Genomic DNA, 14932 nt, shown 5'->3' on the forward strand with positions numbered 1-14932 from the left:
AGACTGTCTGCATAACATTTTTTTTCTGAGGAAAAAACCCCAAAAAGGCCAAAGAGTCAAGCGTCAGCTATATCTCACTTCAACAAACAAAACAGTATATCCTCTGAAAATGGCTGGCCAACTTTTGTGCTTCAGGCCTGAGGCTTTGGGAGTAAATATATCAGAGTTGGCACATATTTCAGTGTCTTTGGCATTTAGCATCTTCTCCAGTTCTGGAATTTGCCAGTAGCAGCAGCTAGACCCAGACCGAGCTGGATGTGAAGCCTTCTCTCCCCTTAAAAACAGAAAAGCATGTAATGGGGCCTGTTAGCCATCTTCATCTTGTGTTGGGATTACCGGTTACCGTAGTTCTGTTTTTGGAAATCTTACAAACATGGGCAGAAGGTCAGCTGTCCATTGGTGTTGCTTTAGTGTAAAATAACTAGGTTAAAATGATTTAATATGCTGGGTTTTTATGTTTATCTATAATTCATTGAGGTAAAGCAGGAGAGCAGGTAGAATGCAGTCAGTGCTCTGCTGTCGATTCAGTTAAGCAGATTTTTGGTTGAAGCATTGTACAGTATCATTTTACAAATAGATTTTCTTTGACTGACCACAGCTCCACAAGATACGATTGAGTGTTTCTGCCATATACTGTTCATCCATTTATGGGAACTTGTTATATACTTTTGTTTGCAAGAAATCATACATTTTTTATTGGTGTTTCTGTGTGTGTGTGTGTGTGTCCTTATCAAATGCATGCAGAACCCATAAAATCATTGCTCAATGCCAGCCCTCCCGGGCAAGATGCAGCAGAGCCAGAGGCAGATGGGGCTGAAGTGTTCAAAGCATGCCGACGGGTAGATTGATGTCTCCTAGCACGGGTCGCTAAACAGTCAACAGATGCAGGGCGGTGTTGTGACAGAGTGCGATGAAATGGTCATCACGATCACACGCTTTCACAGCGCTTTAAAAAGCCCTACCTGTCAGTGTTACTGCGTCTGATTTTGTCCCTCACTGTTTATTTTTTGCTATTGACAAATCAGTGACAGCAGGTTTCCCAGTGGGTTAGGAAGCCTTCTCGCTGTGGAGTAATCGGAGCTGCTGCTAATTTTAGGCTGCGAGATCTTCAGCGTTATGACAGCTGATGCGCTGTCTGGAGAACTGGAGACTCATCTGATGAATGCTGGGGAAATTAAATGTTTGTCTAGCAAAGTTGGAATGAATTAGTAAAGCTGGCTGTACACAGAAGTCCTCAGGGAGGTGCTGTTGTTCATACCTTCCTTCTGTTAGAAGAAGTTTGTATGTGTGTCACTCGGTACTTTGAAGGCGCATGAAGACATTTTTAGGACTACTGGAAGAAATTAAAATCTGCATACATGTGAATTTGCCTTCCACTCTCCAGCTAACTTTAAGCACTGTGACAAACTGGACAATTATTGGATGTATAACAGGGAAATATTAAATAACTGTGGCAGCCTGTTTGCACATATGAAGGATCTAAGACTCAGAGGAGCGTGGAACATAGAGTTAATGGATGTATCACTGAATCTCATTACGCCTTCACAGGACTACGTGGCCTGTAAGCACATTCTAAATTGATGACCAGTCGTTGTGATCTCATCCGGGTTACTGCTAATCACAAGCCGAACCTGTTTTCTCTGTTTTACTGATTGACTGTGACGCTGTTGAAACGGACTAGCTCAACAGTGGATCCGCTCTTTAAACCGGAAAAGCTTGAAGAATTGGAAGAGGCTGATTAAAATGGGAACGTGCCTCTTCTTAGTTCTTGAGGTAGAGTGGCTCCTGTCAGTCCAGACACAGGTCGTTGCTAATACGTTAGTGGAGGTGTGTCGCTGCGGCAGATTACAAAAAAGGACAAAATTAGCAAGCTGATGGATCAAAGTAAGAAATGGAATAAATGGCGCTTTGCAGCGTCTGAATTGACAAACAGATGGGCATTACAAAATGTTTAATAGTCAGAGTGCGCAAACACTAAAGTGCATTGGTTTCTGTGAAGAGCGGGTGACGCACAGCTAGATTACCTAGCATGGTTTTCTGGATCGCTTGTTAGTTTATTGGACACATGAGCACAATCCAAACTGGTGTGTTGTTACTGTACTCAAACATGCTGGCAATATAATCTTGTCCAGCAGGCTTCGACTGCCCCGCCCCTCCCTGCGAGCAAAAGCTCTTCTTATTGGCAGTTCTTTGCAAACTGCAGATGTGAGGGGTTTGTGAGCTGAATGTTTAAATGAGGGCGGGCCCCTCTCAGTGAGGTCACACAGAGCCACTAGTAGAAAAAACTGTCTAAAACTGAGTGTTTGACCAGGCTGAAATCAAGGCTTTTTGGATCAAATGGATTGTAGACATATGGCAGAGGACAAATAATAATGATAACAATGAGAATCGGTCCACTTTGACACAGGTACAGTACAAGGACAGGGAGGACGCAGGCACCACTGAGTGCGCCAATTAGAAAGAAGTGAATTGTTTACTTGTAATTATTGACAAAAAACAAGTGTAAATGGACTCTCGCTCGTTGCCGATGTGTTTGTCCAGTAGACCAGCACTAATAGGACACTGCTCTCTACACATGATGTAAGATGAGTTTTGGACTGCTTGCGCTCTCTGATAATGACAGTAGGCTTTTGTATTATCATATATACTCTGCACGACTCCTTTAATGCCTCATTTCTCATTGACATATCCATTTATTTTTCTTCGGCATCCATCTGTGGCAGTCATTCATCTGCTTCAGAGGAGTCTGGATGTTTTCTTCTTCTTTTTTTTGTAACGGACTCTGTGTCGTTGCTATGGCAGCATCATTTTGGAAGGCTAAGCCCCTCAAAGATTTCAAACGTGAAGGTCTTCTTTTTTTCCCCCTCAGTTCCAGTTGTTTGTAAGAATGCACCAGCACATATTCTTGTATAGGTAATAAATATAATAAATAAATAAATAAGTAAGTAAATAAAATAAACAAATGACATCACCATATTGATTGCTGCAATGCCCAAAATGCTGCAGGCTGCATTTTTTCTTTATCCATGATAAAGCCAAATAAACAATGTTCCCTGGTGCTGTGCAGAAGCTTGACATGAAATCATTATGACCAGATATTTTATTCCATTAGAAACTTGCAAGCCTAAGCACCAGCCTGTCTTGTCTTTTCCGGTATATACAGTGAAGTAGGAGGTTCTTTCCCTCACACATTAACACACATGGGGCCTTTGCATTTAAAGGTAAGAGTTTATATTCTAGAGACTGTTCTGTGATGTGCGTAGCTCCATGTTGTGTGCTCAGCCTGCCAGTGTGTCTTGTTTTGTTGCTATTCTCACAGAGTGCTGCTCTCCCACAGTGCCACCACAGAGGCCCGTCTCTCTTCTTTGAAACTGGTGAAAGAGATCTTTGATGGCCGGGGTGCAAGATGGAGATAAGGTTTTAGAGCTGTTATTCGTCTTACTTCTTTTCTTCCTCCCTCTTCCTCTATTTCTTCATATTGCAGCATTTTCTGCTGTTTGTCACTTGTTAATCTCTCACTCACTCTCACACTCACACAAGCTTGCACACTCCTCATTTTTTTCTGCCTTGTGCTTGTCTTCAAACCCTCGGGCCGTCTATCAACGTGAGGCGTTCAGCACTCATTAAGGTTAGATCAAGGTCGAATGATCCGACACATTTTTATGGAGGGGAGGGGGGTGAGAACCAAAAACTTTGCTCTCCGAGTCTCCTGCCGACAGCAGCAGCAACCTTCACATCACTGCTCCTCCTACCCCCTGCTAGAACCAGGCTGACCACCGGCCAAGATCAATGAACATTTACTCCTCTTATTTCTTTAGAAAGATAAAAGCCAAAGGAAGACACAGAGACTGTGAGAAACCACCCAGAACACCCATCGGCCAGCTATCGGGATAGCTAACATCCCACTGACGGTTTCACAGAGCAGACTGGCTCCAGCTCAACATTTCCTCTTAAACAGAAAACATGCAGAGCTTTGGAACTCTGTTGAACTGTATTGCACAATCAAGTCCTTAATAGAAAGCATAATACAGTTTTGATGGACTCAACAGCAGCGGGGTCAGCAACGGGTTGGATTAAATGCATCATATATCTGGCACTGCTTCTGTTGACACATGACCAATGTATCTCTCCCTGTCACTGCCACGATGATCTACGAAGGTGTTGAGTCTCCTGGCAGTTGCCCTTCGGATTAAAGAACCACTAGTCTGGGACCGACTCTGTAATTTAAATAAACTTATAGGAAATAGTTTAGTCATATTATAGTAAAGGCTGGGTAATAAATGTTTCCAAAGGGCAACATGAGAAACTAGGACTGTTGTGGAGGATCGCACCATGAAGCTTAAAAAGAGATCAAAGTAATATTGAGCAGAATTGGGTTCAACTCACTGGTCAATGAACTGGTTGTAGTGTTTTTCTGTTCTACCTGAGCAGTCAAAGCATTTGACAGCTTCCCAGTTTCTCATGTCGGTGCTTCAGGAAATGAATTGCCCAACCTGTGTATCATTTACAACAGGGGTGAGCAACTCCAGGCCTCAAGGGCCGGTGTCCTGCAGGTTTTAGATCTCACCCTGGGTCAACACACCTGAATCAAATGATTAGTTCATTACCAGGCATCTGGAGAACTTCAAGACATGTTAAGTGCATAATTTAGCCATTTAAATCAGCTGCGTTGGATCAAGGACACATCTAAAACCTGCAGGACACCAACCCTTGGGGACTGTGTGTGTGTACACACACACACACACACACACACACACACACACACACACACACACACACACACACACATATATATATATATATATATATATATATATATATATATATATATATATATATAGATAGATAGATAGATAGATAGATAGATAGATAGATAGATATAGATTTGAGTGAGATAATATTGACAGTATCTCAATGGCAGGGCTGGCCACGTCTTGGCCAGTACTCTACAGTAAACCCACAGAATTGCAAACAAGGTCCAGGTCAAGGTGCAGGTGGAGGCAGGCGGGCATGCTGCTGTCCCTGCTCTCTTACCTCAGACACATGCAGAGCGAGAGAAGGAGGAAGTGTGCTCGGAAAGTCAAGTGACCACAGATGTCGCACTCTGGAAAAAAAAAAAAAACTGAAAGAGTGGAGGAAACATGCTAAAGAGTAAATAGGAGAGCTTTTCAAGAAAGTGGGCTGTGAAGGGACAGACTGCGGAGCCGGGAGAGTAAGGCGGGGAGAGGGATGCCACAACATTACAACAGCACCATCTCTATTTTGCACTTCTAACATCTGCTATATGCTCCCTCTTCCCTGCTGTTCTAGTCACATTAGTATTGGCTGACACACCACCACATATATTAGTATGAGCTGTCAGCCGAAGCCCTAACAACTAGCTTGAGAAGGACCAGTTGAATGGTAATGCTGGCAGAGGAGGCAGCAGCAGCAGCAGTTGTGGCTGTGTTGGCCAACATGCTGAAGTGTTATCGCTGTGGCTGTACTGTATAATGATGTGGGTTGTTATAAAACACACATATTTCCCTCTGGAGCTGGAACAAACACACACACAGACACACAAAAAAGGCACAGATCTCAGTCAGTCAAACATAATGAGCCTAGCCAGTTGGCATAGCTGGTGGCTGTTCCGTAGACTGTTACCCATTTGATGTCCATCTGCTGACATAAGTGACGGTGGGTTGCGGTGGTTGTGTTGGAGGCATGGCCAGAGCTGCCAGCTAATGGCAACACTTGAGGATGCAGATATAGCGGTCTCTGCTGTCCTCCTCCCAGAGGTTACCGCTGCTGTTTAGAGAGCTGCCTGCAGGAGTTGTGGATGGACTGTTTACCACACCATAGTCACTAACTTCTATACAGCTCAAACATTTCTCATTGAGGCGTGGAAGTGTGTGGGCATATACAGGATGCCACAACCTCACCTTAAAAACCAAGCCTCCACCGCTCCTCCTCCGAATAAATCGAGCGTTCACTTCAATACACTGCACGCTGTCTAGCTCCAGTTGACGCATTGTTAGGCTGCTAGGCCTTAGCTGTCCTGATGGCAGATGCTAATGAAAAGAATTACAATGTCTCTTACTTGACAGCCTCTCGCTACGAGAGTTTGCTGGTTATGAACGAAAGCAGTGGAGCGACAGTGATGAATGAGCGGCAGAATGGCAGCGTTACACTTTCAGTGATGCAGAGCAGGCGATGATCGTCACTGTTATCGTCACAATCAGCAAAGAAAACCCTCAGGATGAAGAGGGACACACACACACAAACACACGCATCAACACAGACACACACACGGAAACAAAAGGTTTCGCCTTTATGCACACGCTAAGCAAATGCCTCAAAGCCCTCTGCACGCCTTTCTCCTTTGATTTATTTGAACTAAAGGCACTTTTCTTTTTGTTTTGTCCTAATATTTAAGGATGCAGCATGTGTATCCTCCATCCTTCATGGAAAACAATGCATGTTGTTTGAATCATTCATCTGTGGCTCTTCGCATTGTCTCTCAAGGCTGTAGCAGTTCCTCTCTTGACAAATGATAGCAGGAAAAAGAGGCTAAATTCCAGTCTTGTGTGGCTCGCTTTTGGACCAAAAACAACCCCGCGTGAGCAGATTTTCTCGGAACAAATTTTCACAGGTAGCAGCTCCCAGCACCAGGAACATAAATGTCACTGTTCTGACTCGTAGCGAACTATATTGAGTGCACTTATCTGCTACCCTCAGGCTACAGTATCTTGGTAAAAATGACTCATGTTCCCTGCGCTGTGCCCTTGATGTGTCCCTTCTGACTGTCTAGAATTTGAATAAAAGAACTTTGAACTTTCTTTTTCAGGTTTTGGGTGTAACAGATTCACGAATTTAAGAGGTTGATAGTGATCATAATATGAATATAAAATATTAGAAAAGCAAGTATAGGGAGCATGAGCTATAAAGGTAATAGGTACAGTAATGTATAGGCTACATGTAGAGAGTGTAACAACTTAGTGGAAAAAAGATAGGGTCTTGTCATTTTAATTAGGCAGGGTAAGGGAGTGTAACCTTGATCACACACCGGTGCTGCTGCCTAATGAGTAGTGAGATTGTTTTGGAGGGATGTTACGACGTATGCCTTTTACACTGTTAAAATGACTAGGATGGCATTTTTGCTGCAAAGATGGAGACCTGGGAAGGTCTCTGTGAGTGCCGACATTAAATAGTCTCTTTCCTTTCTGCTTTAAACTCCAGCGACTTGAAAATTACAAGGGGTTTAGGAGAAGAGGGCGCTGATTCAGAAGGTTGCAAGTCAGCAGGATTTCCGAGGCCTATTTCTTCACTGTCCCTTCCTCTGTCTTCTTTCGTGGAGAATAAAAACAATTCAAGGATTCGTCTCACTAGAGGACACGCTTTGCATTCTGGAGGACACAACAGCCACGAGGGTGTGCGTTATGGAAGTATGTGTGTACCTGGCATGCGCATTCCTCCCATTCAGATTGCGTTCATAAATACCTGAATTGATTTTCCAGATGTGTGTGAAAGTCTGAACCACAGGTTGCGTTGTGACATCTTGTTTTGCCAGACTTTGATAAATCTGAAGAGGTGGGGTTGTATTGATTCCAGCAGGTGAGCCGATAGTTCACGATCATCGCTAACATGGAGACATTTCCATCAGAGTTATTGGATGGGCCCAGTCGATTGAGTTAAGTACACAAGGGAAATCAAAATCCCACTGTGGGCTCATCATCCTCTGGGTGTTCAGCTGGGAAAATCTGCTTGCCTCTTTGTTGTTCCCTGCCTAACCTCCACCCATTTGGCCTTCCGTCACCCTTTCCAGTGGTTACTCAGCTCCTTGGCTGCCCCATTTTCTCCTCTCTCCACTTAATTAACCCATTGATCAGCATGCTCATAAATTAGTCCTTTGGAGAGGCCCTCAAAGAGCACTCTTCTCTTTCTATCATGGCCCTTCACCTCCATTGGCCGCACTGTTACAGAAACAGTCCCTGGTCTCTGCACTAGCTTTGTCAACATGGGAAGCCAAATGTATTTTTTCAGCAGTCATTCAGCTATTCATAGGTTGAAGGCAGGGCAGCATGGAATGAGGAGTTAAGGCAAGTACAGATTAGTGAGTTTACCGCTCTATTCTTTGTGCTCACATAGCTCAACCTCTCCATGGTGCCCCTCTTGTGTCTGTAAATGTTTCCCCCTTCCTTAAGTCTCTCTGTCTCTCTTGCTTTCTGTCCAACCGGTTCTCTAGAGCAGGGTGCCAGGCACCTACTTAAAGATTTGCCCAATTAGGGGGTGCTCAGAGGTCAGCCTGGAAGGAAGCCTCTCTACCACTCCCTCCACAACATCCTCTCCATCCTTTTTCTCTTTTTTTCTGTTTACATCTCTTGTACCTCTTGTTCCGGCCTTTAGTCTTTCTTGGAAATGACCTCTTCATTCCTTTTATTACCGTTAACATTCATTATCCACATTTCCTTCACTTCCCCTGCAGTGAAATCCTCTTTTCTGTTAAGTGGGGTATTCATTTGTAAAACAGAGGAAAGAAAGGCAAGCATATGCAATATAATGTTATTTTATTGTTGTTTAAGGTGTTGTGCAGATACACTGATCTATCTGAAAGACCATTTTCACCCAGTCTGATGAAAAACTTAAGTACACACCATAAAACGTGGTTGTGCAATAGCTTGCAGAATCACCTCCCGCTCCTTTTTACAGTGTTGCCTTAGTTCATTGAGGTTTGTGGGGATTCGTTTATGTGAAGCTCTCTGATGGTCATGTTATAATGAGGTTGACTGGGCCATTGCAACACCTTCATTCACGATCCAGTTCCTGTCAGGTTTTAGCTGTCATACAGATGGCCTCACATTTGACTCTAGAATACTTTGGTTTATAGAGCAGGTAATGGAGCACAGGTCCTGTGTGTAAAACAAGCCCAAAACATTACCCCTCCACCACCGTGCTTGACAGTTGCTGTGTTTGGTTTTCACCAAACATGACCCTGTGCATTATTGACAAATATCTCCGCTTTCGGCTCATCTGTCCAAAGGACATTGATCCAGAAGTCTTGTGCTTTGTTCAGAGTCAACTTTGCAAACCTAAGCCAACTTCAACACGCTGATATAACTTCTCTGAGCATTGCATGGTCTGAATCTGGAGTAAATTTGTAAGAATGTCCACTTCTGGGAACATTGTAGGATTGAGTTAACTCACACCTGAAAGCTACAGACTAGAAAACTGCCAAAAGGTCTGGTTTTATAGAGGTCCTCACACTTTGCAGCTCCTGGATGCTGCTTATTAATTCCTATAAAAGCGGTAATGATGTACTTAGTTTTTTACAGGACTCCTTTAAAAACGTCAAGTTCTTTGTGAAAAATTACTAATAAGGAAATATGACAGACTCCCTCTCAAATGAGTCGAGTGATACTGTGGTGCTGTTGGATCCCAGTGTCTTGGACTGCCAGTGGTATTTGCTGTTCTGCTCTAACACGTCAAAGTGTCGTGGCTCGTTTCTTCCCTGTTGTAGGATCTGGTTTGAAGCCAGCAGAGCGTAAGAAGCAATAGAGTCACCAGCTGCAGTCCACGTCATCTGACTGTGGGACGAAATCTATAGAGAGGCAAATGAATGATCACATGGACTGCTGCAACCCTGATATTGAGCTATTCTCAAGGAAACATGACACAGGAAGGGCCAGGGCTAGCTGATTAGCAGCAATTGAACTTTCAAGAAAGGAGGGAGGCGATTGTCCCCTCGTAAATCGATCATGGATGGTGGAGATTTCTTGCCCTGTCATTAATATACTAGTCAGCCTGCCCAAGTGCAGTCTGTTTGTATGTGTGAAGCACTGGATTCCAAAATGATCATTGGAAACCCACTCCTACACGGCCCTCTGACTTTGCCAAATCATTTCTTGTTCCATTTGTTAATTATTACTGTATTTTTCTTTTGAAAAGAAGTCCACCTCTTCACCTTCTTGTAAGGCCAGAATGACAAAGGCTCTTCATTTCTGACCTGGTTGGATAGCAGTGTCATGTTCACGCTCTTGTACCGAGGGCACATGAATTTCCTTAACCTCTCTGATGTCTATAGTCATTTAACCCATGGTGCATTACACCCATTGCCCCTTGTCTAGTTTTCAGCCTCACCTTAAGGGGTATTTAGGAGCACCCAATGGATCAGAACCAGGAAAATGAGTTAGCTACGGTCCAATTCAGGGTGGGTGAATGGTTTGATTTAAAGACCTGGCTCACTGTTACAATTCATTCATATCCCGAGGTGTCCTGCTAGGCCAGCAGCCAGGCATGGAAATCTTTACTGAACCAAAAGCTATGTGTGCACTTGTGTAAGTCACTTAAATATAGAATGCTTTGGGAAACTGTGGAGGGGATTGCAAATAGAAGAAAAGTATTTTCTATGTAGTGGCAGGAACTTTGTCACACATTAAGCTCTCGTGGGCTAGAACATTCTTTATGTATACTCCTACCCACCAGCGTTGTAAGCTGGGTTTGCCCCTTGGCTGGGGTGCTTGCAGCTCTACTGGATGATCCATCAGCAGCTTTGGCAGATACCATTTGGGAGGGGAACCTAGTCAGGAATCATTTCTTTTATTGCACAAGAGCAGCAGTGGTAAAAGGGGCTGCCTGTAGTGGAATGGGACTTTGTAGTGTTTGTCCTGTGGCACATGCTCATATGTTTGGGCAAAACAAACTAAAAAAATAAGAAAAGAGTCTCCTGTAATAGTTGTATTTATATCTGTTATACAACCATTTTGTATGCTGTTGTTCCTTCCCACCTTGACATGTGGTGCCTCTTTATGAAAGGGTGGCTTTTACAGTCATAATGAAAACGTACATCCTTTTGTGCCCTTCTGCAAATACAAAAAAGAGTCAAAGACAGTGAAGATTCAAAGGTACAAAATGCCTCCAGGGCTAAGAGGAGCTGAGCATGCCCAAGGGTGTGATGAATGGTCTTCTTTCTACTCATGCGGTGGCCTGCTGTTGCTAAGGCTTGAGGGAAAAGATTCTGCAGAAGACATTATTGCCATGTATAACTTAGGAGATCAAACTCATGGGCTCATTCGTTTATCCATTTAACCGTCTTTGTGTGTGGTGTCTTATTGATGTAGGAGAAAAATGTGTGTGTGTGCGTGTGCATGTGGGTGTTTCAGGAAATTGTTATGACAACGAGGCAGAGCAGTGGCTTTTATCACCCGCTGTTAATGGGGAAATGCAGAGAACAGTTGTTCTCCTTGTCGTCCGACGACATCGTCTTGTATATTGAATTACCACTGACTCCTGTGGCTCAGCCTGTCACGCACATACACACATGCGAGGACACACACACGCATACACACATGCAGGTTTCATAGCCCTAAGCATATTCCACTATAGCTGTCACCACAGCGCAGGCGTACATATGTTTTGGGGAATAATCTGATATGCCAAGTGCCCTGTCTAGCTCGTGAGTCTCCTCTGTACAACAGTTATAATGCTATTACATTTACTCTTGTCAAAGCCAGACTTCAAGGTCAGTCACGACAGACAGGGATTTAGAGTCTGAGCTGAGAACAAGTTAAACAGTGAGGTTTTACACGTTACAGAAAAGCGATTCCCCAGGGTTTTACAAATCAAGGTCAGCGATTACACTATAGGGGTGACTCGAGGAAAGAGGCAGGGTGGGCGTAATGTTAAACCCCACCCCATTTATCCCCGAAGTGACAGTCTGCAGAGATTGACATACCTGTCAGCGCCTCAGTCTGCGTGTTCATTTGAGTAATGCTTGATAAGGAATTTTATTGACATTATTTACAAGGTCATTTTTAATTTGTTTGAGTGTATTTGCATTTAAAGTTTCCATCACCTGTGTGATCTTGATTCCCATGAAAATGCAACATTTCAAACAGCACTGCAGACTTGTGATTACTAGAGTTATAACACCACATATATGCTTCTCAAAAGAAATGTTACTGCTAGCCTTGGGCACAGTTATGATTTCAGAGTATACCAGGAAAGCCTGAAATCAATACCATAAAAATTCCAGTTGCTCCGTTCTCTGAGAAACCACCAAACCATCTCTGGACTTTTAGTTTTGTTTCTTTTGACTTGTTTTGGTTTGTGCCCCCAGCAGTATTCGTTTCATCAGTCTAACTCAGTTTAGGTGTATGTATAGGAATCTCTTAACATCCACCAGATTGCTGGTGGAATGCAGCTCAGAGCTGGGGGAAGGGTTAGGGGTTAGGTTCTTCTGATTTAAACAGATTTCTTACATATCTGGCCTGCCCACAGGGGATCAGACCAACTGTGAAGCCAAAATTCATGCAAGAGAGATGATTGGCAATAGAGCCCAACCAATTCTAAGATTGATATTAATACTGATTGGTTAATACTGGTGGTTTTTAAAAATCCCAAATATTCACTGATATATTTTTTCTGTCAGACACTAGGGCTGCCACAAACGATTATTTTGATAGTCGACTAGTCACCGATTATTTTTGCGATTAGTCGACTAATCAGATCATGCATCCTTTGGACTTAAAACGTACAGCTTATTGCACCAGCAGCATCTGCTCTTATATAACTATCATTAGCTTACAGCTTTAAGTGTTTAAGGTATGTGCTAACTAAAAATAAAGACAAGATGATAGTTTATTAAATTATAATGAAATTTGCAGATTGTTTCAGTGAAGTTGAATAAACTCCTTGCTATCTAAAATATAACAGGACACCGGAGTAAATTCTCGAGCATCTCACACTTCTGATAATCAGTTGTCTGCCTGACATTTATTCAGCTGTGTAAAAACTATAACTTTAATCTCAGCCAAACCGGTTTACTCAGGAACAAATAAAATACTAAAAAAAAGCCAAACAATAACATTTTTAAGTTATCTAAGTGACTTATATATCATGTGTAACCTGAGTAGCGAAAGACGGCGGTGGGTTTGAAAACGATTTGCCGGGAGTCCGGTGTTCTCACGGGCTCTAGTGAGCCTTGCCCCCGGCTAGCTATCGAGCTGGTGGGTAACAGACGCTTTTGAAAATATGTGGTGTCTTGATAAACTGAGCAGATATTTGAGGTTTGCACAGCTACATTCTCGCCTGAAAATATGTTAAACGTTTATTTTGTGACCCAGAAAGAATAATAAGAGTAACATTAAAACTAACTAGCTGCCGCCATTGTTGTAAACTGAGCTGGGCTGCGCTATGAATTCTGGGACACAGCCTTCTTCTTCTTCTTCGGGGTTTAACGGCAGCTGGCATCCTTGTACATGCAGTGCTGCCATCTACTGTTTCAGTCCGTTATTACACTCTTAAATCCTACTACTTATTCCTGCGTCTTTTGTGATCTTACAAAGCTTCAAACGACGCGTCGACTATTAAATCAGTCGTCGACGATTCTGATAGTCGACGTAATCATGACTAGTCGACTAATCGTGGAAGCCCTATCAGACACACAAAACATGAACTTATTTTCCTAGCATTTATTACGGGTTATCATTTATTTATTCTTTTATGTTGTGGCTGACACTGCTTGGACCACCTGCTGTCGTGTTATTGGTCGTGAGAAATGACAGATTGCCAAAAATGGTTCACTGATTAGCTGGTGGTCTTTGAGAAGTTATAACAGTTGTAACAGTGTGAAATCCACCCAGCAAGTGTTGGTTAGGCTTTTTTTGAAACTTCCAGCCAGTCTGTAAAAGTAGTAGTGGTGGAAAGGGATGCACACGTTGAATGGTTTACACACTTTAGTGCATAACAACAAAACTGGACAGGACATGCCGTCGAGTAGAGTTTAATCATTATTTTCCCTTCAAAAATGTGGTTAATTCATTCAAATGTTTCATCTGAACTGCTGCTGAAGCATTAAGTTGGAAGAATATTCTTTGAGAACAACTGGAAAATGTAACTCGTGAAGAAAACTTTACAGAAAGCGCTCTGAGCCTTGACCTTAAAAGCACCCCGTGTGCATATTGAACCACAACTCTGTCAGATTGCTAGATGAGGGTAGAAAGAGTCTATCTCCAGGAAGACCTTTCAGATGTGACCTGCGGAGTGTGATAAATGAAAAGACTTTTTGACACCCGATTCCTTTAGAACACACCCCTTCTACTTACTGTACCTTAATCCCCATCATTATCCTCAACCTGGAAGCAGTGAAGAGGTGGTAAATTATGACTTGCAGTCAGTCATCTTCATAATGCTCTGTTCAGCTGACGCCAGCCTCACAGCCCCATCTGCAAGTACCCAGCACGGCGCAGGCAGAAAGGCTTCTTTCTTTGCAGTCTCCCAACTTATCTGAGAATATTCAAAGCGCTATAGCGTTTGATAGCTATTTGCCGCTTTTCTGTAGTTCTGTTTAGTGTGAATTTCATTTGTTAGCTTATCTTCATTTATCCGAAATAGTAGTTTAGATGCCACCTCGCTGCTGCCAGTGCACCTTGTTAACCGGAGAAACACTAAATGGGAACTAACATCCAGTCTACTGCGTTATCTTCAAATGATGCATGATGAGACCAAGTGAAAGGATCCTGGGTGGATAAATGTGAAGTGAAAGGGGTAAAAAAGACCAATAGAATTTGCAGCTGCACAAACCCAGACTGCATAGCTTACAGCTACAAGTACAAACTGCTTTGTGCATAGGCCTGCAGTCATTTCCAAAGTGTTCCCAGTAATTCCACGATCTCGCCACTGTGAGCATTCATAGATTTGGGGTAAATACACAACTGAAACACCTCGACTGTTCCCTAATTGGCCACTTTATAAGTACACTAGGTTGGACCCCTTTTTGCTTTTAGAATTACCGTAATTTTCCTTGGTCCATGATCGCTTGTTCCGCCAAATCTCAAAGGTGATCTACTGGATTCAGATCTTTGGACTGAACTCAAATTAGTTTTTGTGTTCAAGAAGCCAGTTTGAGATGATCTGAGCTTGGTGACAAGGAGTGTAGCCCTTCTTTGAAGTGGCC

The 14932-nt window shown here is 43.0% G+C and overlaps 1 protein-coding gene across 4 annotated transcripts in view; it reads left to right on the forward strand.

Moving 5' to 3' along the window:
* Window positions 1-14932, forward strand: part of nlgn2a (neuroligin 2a) — a 264100-nt gene that overhangs the window by 2990 nt on the left and 246178 nt on the right. The window lies entirely within an intron of this gene.

The sequence above is a fragment of the Aulonocara stuartgranti genome, assembly GCF_965226115.1.
Source record: "Aulonocara stuartgranti genome assembly, chromosome: 3".
Taxonomy (NCBI): Eukaryota; Metazoa; Chordata; class Actinopteri; order Cichliformes; family Cichlidae; genus Aulonocara; species Aulonocara stuartgranti.